The sequence below is a fragment of the Carlito syrichta genome, unplaced genomic scaffold (genome assembly GCF_000164805.1).
Source record: "Carlito syrichta isolate Samal-C Ts95f unplaced genomic scaffold, Tarsius_syrichta-2.0.1 Scaffold311324, whole genome shotgun sequence".
NCBI classification, from domain to species: Eukaryota; Metazoa; Chordata; class Mammalia; order Primates; family Tarsiidae; genus Carlito; species Carlito syrichta.
In genome coordinates this window covers 723,132-736,320 of record NW_007255420.1, presented here as the reverse complement: position 1 = coordinate 736,320, position 13,189 = coordinate 723,132, and positions in this window count along the sequence as shown.

The following is a 13,189-nucleotide window of genomic DNA, read 5'->3' as shown; positions in this document are numbered from 1 at the left end:
CTGGTTGAGGACACATGTCCTCGATAGCTTCCCCTTTCCCACTGGCCTTGCAAAGTGTGCTGCTGTCTTCTTTCTCTCTTCCTGGGATCTGTAATATTAAAACTGCTTCTGTTATTTCAAGTGTCTTGTGGATTGCCTTCTCCGTGTCTTACCCAACCAACACACCCGAATCTAACATCTTTCCCAGACCGTGTTCTCCTAGAGAGTGATTTTCATTGTAGGAATGAGCATGTCCCAGGCCATATAAAAGCCATAAGGGTGTCTGCCAGTATAAACAAGTTTCCTTTGAGAGGGACACTTGGTCACAGGTTAGACACTTAGGCATTAGGCTGTCTGCCCAATAAAGACCTATTCTGTGAAACGCACACTGTAAACATCCACAGCCAAATCCCAGTAGCCTTGTCAAGTCAGGACGAAAGTTTATAGCCACTCTCATGAGAGAGGCCCCAAGACCAAATTAAAAATACAACACCCTATTCATGCATCAACCAGAAGCACCGAGACCTTCAAGTTCTCCCGCAGGGTGGAAAAGCTATTCTTCTGGAGACAACAGGTAGGCTATGAGACTTGCTGCTTCATGAGAAAAGGAGTTACCAAAAGGGGTAAACCTATCTTCTTGTCCTAAGAGGAAAAATGAAGAGAGGGTGAAGGGGAGGGAGCTGATTTAGGAATATCCAAAAGGAGTTGATGCAAACACTAAGGGTCAGGAGGCACCGAGACAAAACAGAGGTGCATTGTTAAGGGGATAGAGTAGGGCTGGAGAGAGGGTCTGGTTTGTCCTTCTTGGAGACCCCATCAGTTTCTGTCTGGCAATGGGAGGCTGAATATACAAATGGACAATGGCCAGGCATACTCCGAAATAGAACTCTGACCTACAACCTGCTGAAACCTGCCCAGAAAACCACCTTCTTATCTACAATAATCAACCCAGGAAGCCAGGTTGCATTAAGTCTGACTTGCAGGAAGCCAGATTGCCATGTCTAGTGACTATCAAAAAAGCTAAACAGTAAATTCTGCAACAGTCTACACAAAATGACCAGAGCTTGATTAATAACTGAAAGCTTCCCTGATTTTTGTTCTTGCTCCTAATTTAGGACCAATGAAAGAATGTCAAATCTCCAACGCAATCTCTGAGATGCCCTGCTTCTGGTTAGCGCCTCCAACTTCCCCACACCATCAGCCTCCAATCAGCACACACCTGGAGCCTCACCTGCATCCCCCTATTAAGTTTTCCCACTCCTCTGTCTGCCTTTGCGTCACTGCCGAAAGTGACTCTCTTGCTATAGCAAACTTTGGATAAATAGCCTTTGCTTTTCTCATTTGGTTGGTCATCATTTATTCCACAGTAGATACACTTAGAAGAGGGCCCATGGCAGAAAATAGATCTGCTAGGCTCAAGAATAGAATGAGGAATCAGAGTGTGTTAGGATGGGTATTTCTGAGGGGAGATCAAGTCACCCAGAGAGAACCGTCAGACCTGACCCAATTAGAGGAACCAGGGGGATAGGTAGGTAACAAGCAAGGGTCCAAGGGCTGTTGTTCTGGAGACCCCAGGAATCAGGACCCTGAGCTATCCATTTTTCCCTCTGACAAGAGGACACATAAGTCACATCCCTTCCCCTACGTGCCCAGACACTCTCTGGGAGAGGAACTGCAGAGCAGAGCCAAAGTGGGAAAAATTGGAGTGATTGGACATTTTTACTCAGAGAGGCTGAGAATTTGCTAAAGGGGCTGTTTAAATTACGGCATCACTAGTTCTGCTGTTATTTCCCCCACTAAACAACTCACCCAGAACAGCAGATCAGTTACAGGCAAAATATTAAAACCATATTTTCTCTGCATGTTTAAGTTGTAGTTAAGCAAATTTTGCAATCCCATGAGAACTGAAACTGGCCAGGCTTGGTGGCTCAGCCTGTAATCCCAGCACTTTGGGAAGCTGAGGCGAGAGGGTTGCCTGAGCCCACAGGTTTGAGATCAACCTAGGCAACTTAGCGAGACCTCATCTCTACAATAAATAAATAAATAAATTAGCTGGGTGTGATAGCATGCACCTGTAGTTCTGGCTACTTGGAAGGCTGAGGCAGAAGGATCGCCAGAGACCAGCAGGTCGACACTGGGGTGACGATGAGCGTGCTATTGCACTCCAGCCTGGGTGACAGAGTGAGACTCTGACTCAAAAAAAAAAAGTACTGAAGCTAATATATTTTCCTGTTCTGACGCTAAACAATTCTGGGATAAAGAATAGTTTCCTGATTTTTAGCTGAACAATGCTGAGATCAGGCAAAAATAACTTAGCTACTTGCTCCTGAAAAATTAGACTGTAGAACTACTAAAATAGTTGACTTATCAGGACTAACAGGTCACTTATCAAAGATCACTTTTAGATCCTCATTGTGCAATGCCTAAAATTGCTACAACATAAAACCGACTCAATCCCAACCAGTTTCCTTTCTGGCAAGGCCCACCTAAAAAGTCACTCAGTTCAGGTCCTAATCACCCAGGCCTTAAATACTCTTTTCTGATTTCTCTCTTCTAAGATGCTACTGGATTCTGTCAAGCTGATGTTCCCCCTTATTGCAGTAAGTTCATGAAAACTTAATCAGCATTTTTTTTCTGGCAATCTTTTCAGATACTTTATTTTTTTAAATTATTATTATTTTTTAAGTTGGAGTCTCACTCTGTCACCCAGACTGGAGTGCAGTGGCATACTCCTGGCCACCGCAGCCTCGACCTGCTGGGCTCTGGCGATCCTTCCACCTCAGCCTTTCAAGTAGCCAGAACTACAGGCACGCGCTACCTTGCCTGGCTAATTTTTGATGTAGTGAAGAGACAAGGTCTTGCCAAGTTACCCAGATAGGTCTTGAACCCATGGGCTCAGGCAATTCACTCGCCTCGGCCTCCCAAAGTACTGGGATTACAGGCTGAGCCACTGAACCCAGCCCTTTTTAGAAAATTTATAGCCAATACCCACACACTTCCAATTGTGTGGTCTGGCTGTGGAATGCTAGGGGAAAACAGCCACAGGTAGCAAGTTAAGCACATGGACAAGGAAAACGGGTAAGTTCTTCCTGAGCAAAAGTGGCCACAAGTCAGGGGACCAAGGGTTAGAAATATACACACACGGGAAACTAAAACCTCTTATCCTAGTAGCAAAGATATGGGTGGTACCTGTACCTGGAGGAGACCAATCATATCACTTTTCATTTTCAGTCACTTCCTGCACACAAAAGCAGCAACAACTAAACTTAAGAAAAAGCCATATAAAAAGGAACATATAAAATATGTACATAGGCTAAGGGTGGTAGTTCACACCTATAATTCCAGCACTTTGGGAGTCTGAGGAGGGAAGATCGCTTGAGCCCAGAAGTTCGAGACTATGCTGGGCAATGTAAAAAGACCCCGTGTCTACAAAAAATAATAATTAAAAAAAATTAGCCAGGTGTGGTGGCACACTCCTGTAGTCTCAGCTACTTGGGAGGCTGAGACAGGAAGATTGCCTAAGCCCAGGAGTTGTAGGCTGCAGTGAGCCATGATCATGCTACTGTACTCCAGCCTGGGCAACAGAATGAGACTCACACTAAAACCAACAACAAAAAACTTCATAAATGTATGCATAGACATTTTGCTTAATTTGTAATCAGGGGACTCTTCTTTCATACCTTGTATTAAATTGACTTAATATTTAGAGAAGAGGAAGGGGGAGGAGAAGGAGACCCTGATTTTCCTAAGGCTCCTGTGGGCCATATAACTTCAAGCTCTCCTTTTCAGAGTCCACACATAGAAAGACTAAAAGGACAGACTCATGGATGCATAAGAATCTGGGAGAGCACATGCCCAATGCTCCAGGTTTAATACTCTCCCTTTGGAAATCCACTTAGCCCAGGCCCTACCCATGGCTCCAGGGCTTCACTGTGGGGCCCCAGTTCTTGGAGAAGGGCTCAAAGTCAGGCTTCATGTTGCCACATAAACCTTCAGACTGCATCTTGACACTGAGAATTAATTTCTCAGTTATCTCCACCTGCAAATCTCATCCATTCTTACTCCATCTCCTGGGCTGTCAGTGAGAACTTACGGTGCACTTGCTTCTAAAGTTAGCTCCCAGATAAGGGTTGACTGAGTCTTGAAGGCAGCCGGAACTTTCCCAGCCCCACCTCAAAGAAGTTGTCATCTCCCTCCTGTCAGTTCTCATTGCACGTCCCTGAATTCTCAGGTTGCCATTGCCTCGTGTCAGGCCCCCTGAAAGACCACAGCCTGCACAGCAGCTGATGCCACTTGCTGTCTCGGCACGTGATGCCCACCCACCTGGCCCAGAGCAACTAAACCTTCCAGCATGACCCAGCAGAATGGAACTTGATAACTTTCCTGGCAGAGACCATCCTGTTTCTGTTTTTCTCCTTATATGTTATGACTAGACCAGAAAGTCACTTTCTGTCCCCTCACATCTGTTCTCTAAACATCTCTTTGTCTGTCAGGCTTCTAACCCTGTGGACCTCCATTCTGTATCATTGTAGTGCTATCTTGTTATAGCAAAACTGTTTGAAAAAAATAAGTTTGCATGATCTGGAGGACAAAAATAATTTTTATGGAAAGACAAATAATTAACTTTCGGCGCAGTGTCTCAAGTCTGTGATCCCAGCACTTTTGGGAGGCCGAGCTGAGAGGATTGCCTGAGTCCAGAGGTTCGAGATTAGCTTGGGCAACTTGGTGAGACCTCGTCTCTACGATAAATCAAAAAGTTAGCTGGGCATGGTGGCACGTGCCTGTGGTTCCAGCTACTTGGAAGGCTGAGGCGGAAGTTCAAGGCTGCGGTGGCCGTGAACGTGTCACTGCACTCCAGCCTGGGTGACAGAGTGAGATTCCAACTCTTAAAAAAAATTGCCCTTGTTTATAAAGGAAGGGGGATCTTGGTTATAAGAAGGAAGTGTTCTCTAGCAATTAGTCATATTCAAATTAACACATCTGCTTGCCAAGTTTTTAGACTGGGTACAGATTATTTGGATGTGTACTCTTTATGAAAGTTTATCTAGCTTTATGACTTGTGCATCTTCCTGTATGTATGTTAGTTTTTAGTATAAAGTTCAAAAACTGAGCAGGGCCAACCCTTCATGTTTGTGTTTTCTGATGTTGGAGTTCTTAAGGTAGAAACCAAATGACATCTTATTTGGGCACTCATAGGAGACGCATATTGTTAACAGAAAATCCAAACTCTGTGAATTATTATTATTATTACTATTATTGAGTTGGAGTCTCACTCCTTCACCCATGCTGGAGTGCAGTGGTACGCACGCTCACGGCCACCCCAGCGTCAACCTGCTGGGCTCCGTGATCCTTCCACCTCAGCCTTCCAAATATCCGGAACTACAGGCACGTGCTACCACACCCGGCTATTTTTTAAAATTTTATTGTAGAGACAAGGTCTTGACAAGTTGCCCAGACTGGTCTCGAACCCCCGGGCTCAGGCAATCCTCTTTCCTTGGCCTCCCAAAGTGCTGGAACTACAGGCTGAGCCACAGAGCTGGGCCTATAATTTAGTATCTTATTGCCATGAAGAGTCTGTTTTGTCTGTCTTATGATTTCTATTTAAACATTGATGCTGCTCATTTGTGCCTAAACTCCAAAAGGGAGAGGATATACCGATCTCCCTTGTCATGGTCAAGAATTCCATTTTTAAGGTTTTCCTGTTTTTTTGTTTTGGCCAAGAGGGAGTTCCATTCAGTCAGAGAGGGCTTTGGATTTTATTTTTAACTTATAATACCTAGGACAGAAAGCTGGACAGAGTCTCAGTTTCGTTAGACTTCATGATTCCATTTTCTGGTTCTTTCTAAGATGGAGAATTAACACAGTATTCAGGCTTCTGCCACCAAAATCAAACCTTGAGAAACCATAGAAGCACAAGAGAAAGATGAATTTCAGGAACTGATGACAATAGTTACTAAAACGTTGAGAAATCTCTGGAGTAACAGCAGCTTGTCTTTATCTGGTGTGTAGGGGAAGTAGTGGCTGCAAGTATAGGGGCTGGGGGAAATGGCCAGGAGTGTCATTGGGAGAAGGGGTTCGAAGCAAGTTTTAAAATTCTGCTCTGGTCTCCCCATGCCTACACCACCTGGGAGTTGTCTGAGGACAATCCTTGACAGCCTCTGCAGTGCATAAGTTGACTGTAATGGCTCAGTGCTGCTGTCCCCTTGTCTGAGCTTGTGGGGGTGGGCAGTGCTAACGTCTGGCAGAAGAAACCCCGATGGAAGGGGGGAGTCGACGGAAATAAAAAATGTCTCAGTAGCTGTCCCCAGACCCCACTTTTCCCCTCCATCCCCAGCCCCAAGGCTGGCAGGTGACCACCTTAGTGACGGCCATATCCACACGCTGATTCAGTCTGAGAGTTTAAGATCAAACCTACCCAGAGAGCTTTCACAGTGTCCTAGGTGGCTGGGCTCCCACCCTGCCCTGGAGCTCATGCCCTACCTCTCCTTCCTAAACTCCCTAGGGCAGCCCTCTCCAATGAACAGCCCTGGAGCAGCACAGACCCCAAGTACTCCTGCTGAAAAGTTCTCCAACTGTGCAATACATACCACCCCAAGCAGAAATATTACAAGAGTTGGGGTTTATACTGATCCTGAAAAATGTAAGTAAAGAAATAAGGGAAGTGTTTATCCCTATAACGCATTGTGATGACATTGTGAAGAGCAAATACAGGATTGGAAGTGCTAGGTCTGAAAATAATGTGGACTCAAATATGCTGGTGTCAAGCCCGACTCGGTGGCTCAGCCTGTAATCCCGCGCCTTTGGGAGGCTGAGGTGAGTGGATTGCCTGAGCCCGCGGGTTCGAGACGCCTGGGCAGTGAGATCTCATCTCTACAATAAATCAAAAAATCAGCCGGGCGTGGTAGTGCATGCCTGTAATTCTGGCTACTTGGAAGGCTGAGGCGGAAGGAGCCCAGCAGGTCGAGGCTGCAGTGGCCGGGAGCAGCCACTGCACTCCAGTCTGGGTGACAGAGTGAGACTCCAACTCAAAAAAAAAAAAAAAATGCTGGTGTCCCAAGTGCTCTGCACACATTGCTCATTTATTTACTCATTAGAATGGATAACCACTCAGTTCTTTACCCTGAACAATTATCATACTATAAGAAAGGGATTGGCAGTAGTGGGAAACTGCTGGGGGCGGGGGCCACACTTCGTCAGTAAGGGTACCTGATCTCAAACCAGGTGAAGTGGGGATCAAAGTGAGGCCCAAATTTTACTTGTACAATGACCATTTGTATACCTAACCCTGAATTGTACCCATCTTTAAAATAAAATTTAAAAAAATAAAAAAAGAGTGAGACAGGTGATATTATTAAAACCACTTTGCAGATAGGGAAATTGAGATACAGAAGGGTTAAGTAACTTGCCTGCAATGATAGGCAGAACTGAGATTTGAACCCAAGTAGTCTATCTCTGGTCCAGCCCTTAGCCATAATACCAGCTCTCACACTTGATTAAAGATAGCAATGACAAGGCATAGTGGTAACCACCTGTAATTCCAGCTACCTGGGAGTCTGAGATGAGGAGTCCAGGAGCTCAAGTCTAGTCTGGGCAACATAGCAAGATCCCATCTCTAAAACAAAACAAAAAATCACAATGGTTGGGGAATATGGTCGAGTGAGTGCAGTTGGAGAAGGAATTTATGGGTTAAAATATTAGACTGAGGAAGTCTTCTTGAAAACATGAGAAGAGCATACAATGATAGAAAATAAAAAGGAAACTAGGAAATATGAAGGACAAAGTGGAAATGTCAACATTCAGGTTATAAGGTAAAAAGAAATGTGAAAAAATAGGAGTTCCTAGGATTCTAAACAAAATTGCTTAAGGAATATTCTTATACTGCTTCTGAACTGACAAGGAGGGTGAGTTTCTGCACCTACAAAGTCTACCTTTCCCATTCGTGCCAGTGGTGAGGAATTTGTCAATGAAATCATGAAATGTGAAGTCATCAGCCCTGCTGGCTTCACGGTAGGAGGCTACTCTGTCCAGGTGAGTAGCCAGTTCCAGCATTGGAGGGTGTGTCCCAAGAGAGTAACAGTCACATAAAAGCAGGGTCACATAAAGGTTTGAGGAACAGGGAGGCAAACTGGTCTCCTCTCCAGAATATTTTTAGCAACATGGAAATGGGGAGGAGCCAAAGGGAAAGGGTGTTCTTTTAGGTCAAGGGTCGGAAAATTCCGTCCCATAGGCCAAATCCGGCAGCTGCTTGTTTGTAAACCGTCTTTTATTGGAACACAGTCACATCCATCGTTTACCTGTTCTCTGTGGTTGTTTTTGCCCCCAAACGGCAGTTGAGTGGCGGCGGCAGATACCGGATGGCCCACAAAGATTACAAAAGGTTTATTATCTGGCCCTTTACAAAAAAAGTTTGCACCCTGACCTAGATTAATGTCTCAGTTAAAAACCTGTCTAGACATTTTAAGTCCTGCTTGTCCCTCCCACCACATTCATGCACGACTCTTCCTCTCCACTATCCTCTGTCCCCTTCCCACCCGTCCTTGGCTCAGTCACTGAAATTCATCTCATCCCAGTGGAGGTTTGGCTCCTGTGTTTGCACCTGAGTAATCAGAAGGGCCATTTCTTACTCTTCTGAGTGCTCAGAGGTGTTGTCTTCCTGTGCGTTCAGGTGGGCATTCTCTTCTTCATTCCTTAGTGGTGGCTGGAGTGAAGGAGTGATGAACCATAAACCGGGGAGTAGTTCCCTCAGCGTCAGACAGCACTTTGCAGCTCTCTTAATGTGCACAAAGAGAAAGGACTTGATCTCCTGCTCAAGAAAATAATAATAATATTAATGATACAGCCGGAGCTGGGGCGGGGAGGGACAGAAGGAGACTTTCTTCCAGACAGGTGGCCTTTGCATTGCAATCGAGTCCTCTGCCTGAACCTCCATCTGCCCTTGTGAGATAACATTTCACGAGGAGAGCTGAGGAGGTGGCTCCCTCCTGCAGAGGTGCACGACTTGGCTGGAGTGCTTTGCTTTGCTGGCACACGTTCTCTCTTCTGAAGTTGACTGAGCCCACACACCCCCCTTCCGCCACCCTGTGCTTATTTGCGAAGTCCATATGGGAGATAAAGGCCAGACGGTTTGACTCAGGGCAGAAGGAGGGGGTGAAGAGGAGGAAGCGTGGGGGCTGGGAGGCTAGCCAGACGGAGCCTTCCTCAAATTAGGTCACTGTTTATATAAAAAGTTAAAATTAAACCAAGGACTATTTTCCAAGCTTTCTGACATTGGACATGGCTCTGTGCAGCATCCCTGGAATGCGGGGCAATAAACATCACAGAGCACATGACGTCACGTAGAGGGAGAAGCCAAGGAACAGCACCAACAATGAATTCCAGGCTCTACGCAGCTATGCTGGAGACAGACAGCGTGCTTGTTCTCACTGACTCTTTCCTCTGAGTTTTCCCGCTGGCTTTTTTTGTTCTTCTGATTCTCACATTTCTATCCATGAGGCAACTGTGTCCCCTGAGAGCTACCACACACAGGGCTTTATGTTTCCATTTGGCCAACAGCATAAAGCCCAAAGCTTATCTCTTCTACAAAGCTTTGACCTTCCTTCTCCCTCTGGCAAACAGCTCCCACCTCACCTTCCCACAGTAACTCTTCAGCATGACATGGCGAGGTAGCTCCTGTTGTCACCAACCTGCAGATGGAAGAAGAAGGCCCAGAGAGGCTCAAGAACTTGCCTAAGGTCATAGAGCAAGTGAGCCACTGAGAGGCACTCAAGACAAGGCAGCCCATGACCTCCCCATTACACTACCCTCTGACCAACCTTGTCCTGTCCTTGGCACACCTTCCTATGCTTGCCATGGTTACATGGTAATTAGAATGGATGCTCTGTGAGGGACAGGACTCCGTCATATTCCTCAATGTACCCCATAACGGGGGTGGTGCACCCAACACAATTAGCACTCAAAAATTCATGTTCAGTAAAAGTCCTTATCTCTGCTTATTTGACTTTTCTCCCTTATAGCCTGGAAGGTCTTTGAAGGACTGGACTGTGTTTTTTCTTTAACATGGGACCAAACCAATAACCTCAACCTCTGCCTCCAAGGGATTTAAATGGAAATAAAATACTGAGTATGTGATGAACCCATCCAATGCCCCAAGCAGCACTCTTCATATGGCTTCCCTACTGTCACAATATATCCCTTCATGCCTGGGCACTGTTGACTCCATTGTTGACATCCTGTCTCACTCAGCAGCTCCATCTGGTAGTCAGATTCCTCTTCTCTGTTTGAATTCTGTATCTATGTTTTTAAATAAGCCAGAAAACACTCACCCCGCCAACTCCAAATTAGTTCTTCCTTTCATGCCTTTTTTGCTTCCTGGCTCTGTGCCATAATCTCCTTCCATTAGAATTAGGACATACTGCTTAGAGAGTCATATGTCTTCACCTAGTTAGCACCTCTCTTTTGGGACAGCTTCTCTTAGAGCGGCGCCCACACATGCCAGACTTTTCTCCTAGTAATTTCCAGGTTGTTAGTGTCAGGGCCAGGAAGGAGAATGTATGAGTTTGCGTGTGGGTAGAGGAGGGGAGGGGAAGGTGTATTGCACTGTCACGTGAGACGTATGATTGAAGGACACAGTTTCTTGGCTGTGTGTCCAAGATGTGCTTTAAGGAAGCCAAGATGTATCACTCATATCTTATGAAGCGCTGAATTTGAAATCTTTAAATAAATAAGAAATGTTTGTCTCTCCTTATCTATCTCTCCATGTGTGTTTTTTTTTTTTTAATCCTGAGTCTCACCAAGATATGTGGAATTCAATCACCCAAGTCAAGTTTCCATAGAAGTCATCAGCCAACAAAATCTTTCCCTTGGGGATCACCTGCTTCGGGAAGTTCTCTCGGCTCTACCCTTCCTTTCCACCCTCCCCACACTCCCTTGTACTATCCTTCATGGCACTCACCACACTGTGCTTCCTTGTCTCTCCCTATCTTCTCTATTTATACAGAGCCAAGCCCATAATAGAAGGACAACAAAAGACTGTTGAGGGAATAAATGAGTAAGTTAAAATTTCTTGACATCATATAGTTTTGGTTTTTTTCCCTCAGATTTCCGCAAAGGACTGTTCTACAAGTGTCACAAAAGCAGAAAGGACGTGAGGGAAATCTCAGATGTGATTAATGGAATTCCTTTATTGACTAAAAATATTCTGCTTTTCCATTTCTCTTGTTTGTGTTATCTATTACTTGGTAAAAATCTCCTCCCATTATTCATGAGTCAGTTGTTGACAGTGCTCAGTTGGTGGTTCTTCAGCACAAAGTACAGTGACTGAGGTCACTCATGAGGCTGCATTTACCTGGGAGCTTGGGACATCCTGGATAGCATTTTATTCTCTGAAGTCTTTCTTCATGTGGTTGTTCGTGATCTAACCCAAGCTTCTTTACAACATGGCAGATTTCTTCCAAGAGGAAGCATTTAAAGAGAGTAAGCCCACAAGTGCAACTGCTTATTCAACCTCTGTTCTGTCACATTTGCTGATGTACCAAGGTCAAGTCTTGAGTCAACGTAGGAGGGATCACACAAAGGCATGTAACAGTCTACCACACCCCCTATCCTTCCTAATTATTTCCTTGTCTCATATTTTAATGGTGCCAGTGTATCTTGTAGATTGACTCCCTTACCTTGGGTTAGTCAGCAATATGTACTGAACACTGACTAGTTGCCAAGTGCCCTGCAGTGATAGGAAGTAGAATCCTTGCCTCAAGGACTATGTATTTTATTTGGAGAACTACAATGCACATCTCTGAAAAGATTTTAAGCCATTCACCAGTGCTGTTCTATGCATGTCATATGAGTCACAAAAGCCACCGGAGAAAGCACAGTAAAAAATGTAATGATCAGAGTTGATATATGATCTAGATTGTTATCTCTGTTTCTTTCCAGAGAAGTTTGCTGTCTATTGATGCCAATTCTAAGTAAAAGGACTCCAACAATTCTCTAGAAAAAGAGTTCTGTTAATAAAACCTAGTTGTAGCCCTCATATGGCGAGCTCTTATCATGAGATCTCAATCTGCATAGTTAATTTATTTGTAGTGTAGTTTCCTTGTTCTTAATCATTCACTTAAACAGTCATCCAAAGCTATTCTGTGGGAGCAGGGTGAGAGTCAGTATCAAGAAAGACCATGTGGTTCTCACAGCATAGTTCCTTAACCAGTAGCATCTTGGAAATTGTTATAAATGCAGATTCTCAGGCCCTATTTATCCCTACTGCATCAGAAACTCTAGGAGTAGGGCCAGCAATCTGAGTTTTAACAGTTTTCAATGATTCGGATGCACAATTAAGTCTGAGAAACACTGATTTCAGGACTCATTATTAGAGCATGGCTTGTTACCAAGGGGTTTAGTTAGAGCAAGTAACTCCAGTTACCTAGCATGGTTACATATTTGCTTTCTGGTTAGTGTTGTAGCATCTATCCTAACAAGCAATAAGGTATGAAATATGATGGTTTCGCGGGTTCGTGACCCACCTAGGCAACTTGGCGAGACCTCATCTCTACAATAAATCAAAAAATTAGCCAGGTGTGGTAGCGCACACCTGTAGTTCCAGCTATTTGGAAAGCTGAGGCGGAAGGATCGCTGGAGCCCAGAAGGTCGAGGTTGCGGTGGCCAGGAGCGGCCACTGCACTCCAGTCTGGGCGACAGAGTGAGACTCTAATTCAAAAAAAAAAAAAAAAGAAATATGATGGTTTCAGTAAAATCACCCAGAGGAAAGAAAATCCTCCAGGGAATTGCTGCAGTAGATCTGGCATGTTATATGTACTAATTTAGACATACCAATCAGAACATTCCTTTTATTTTTTTTCTAAAGACATTGCATGCAGAGTCTCTAGAATTTCAAGTTAAAGTAACTGCTACAAGAACTCTTTGGTGGAGCATCTCCTTTTACGCTATATTCTTTTCATTTTCCTTCCACATCCTGGGCAAGAGTGGCAGATGAGAAACAGGGAAAGCAAGTCAGAAGGAAAGTAATCATACTTCTTTGAAAAAAGTTTATCTCTAGACCCAAGGTGAATATTATAAAAAAACTTCATCTTTCCCAAATTGTCAAATCAACTGGCAAATGAGCTGACTGATACAATTTCTATTTTATTGACCACATTTTCAAACCAGTTTCTCTTTTTCTCATACATGTAAATATTTTCCAGTTAAATCTTTGGAGTTG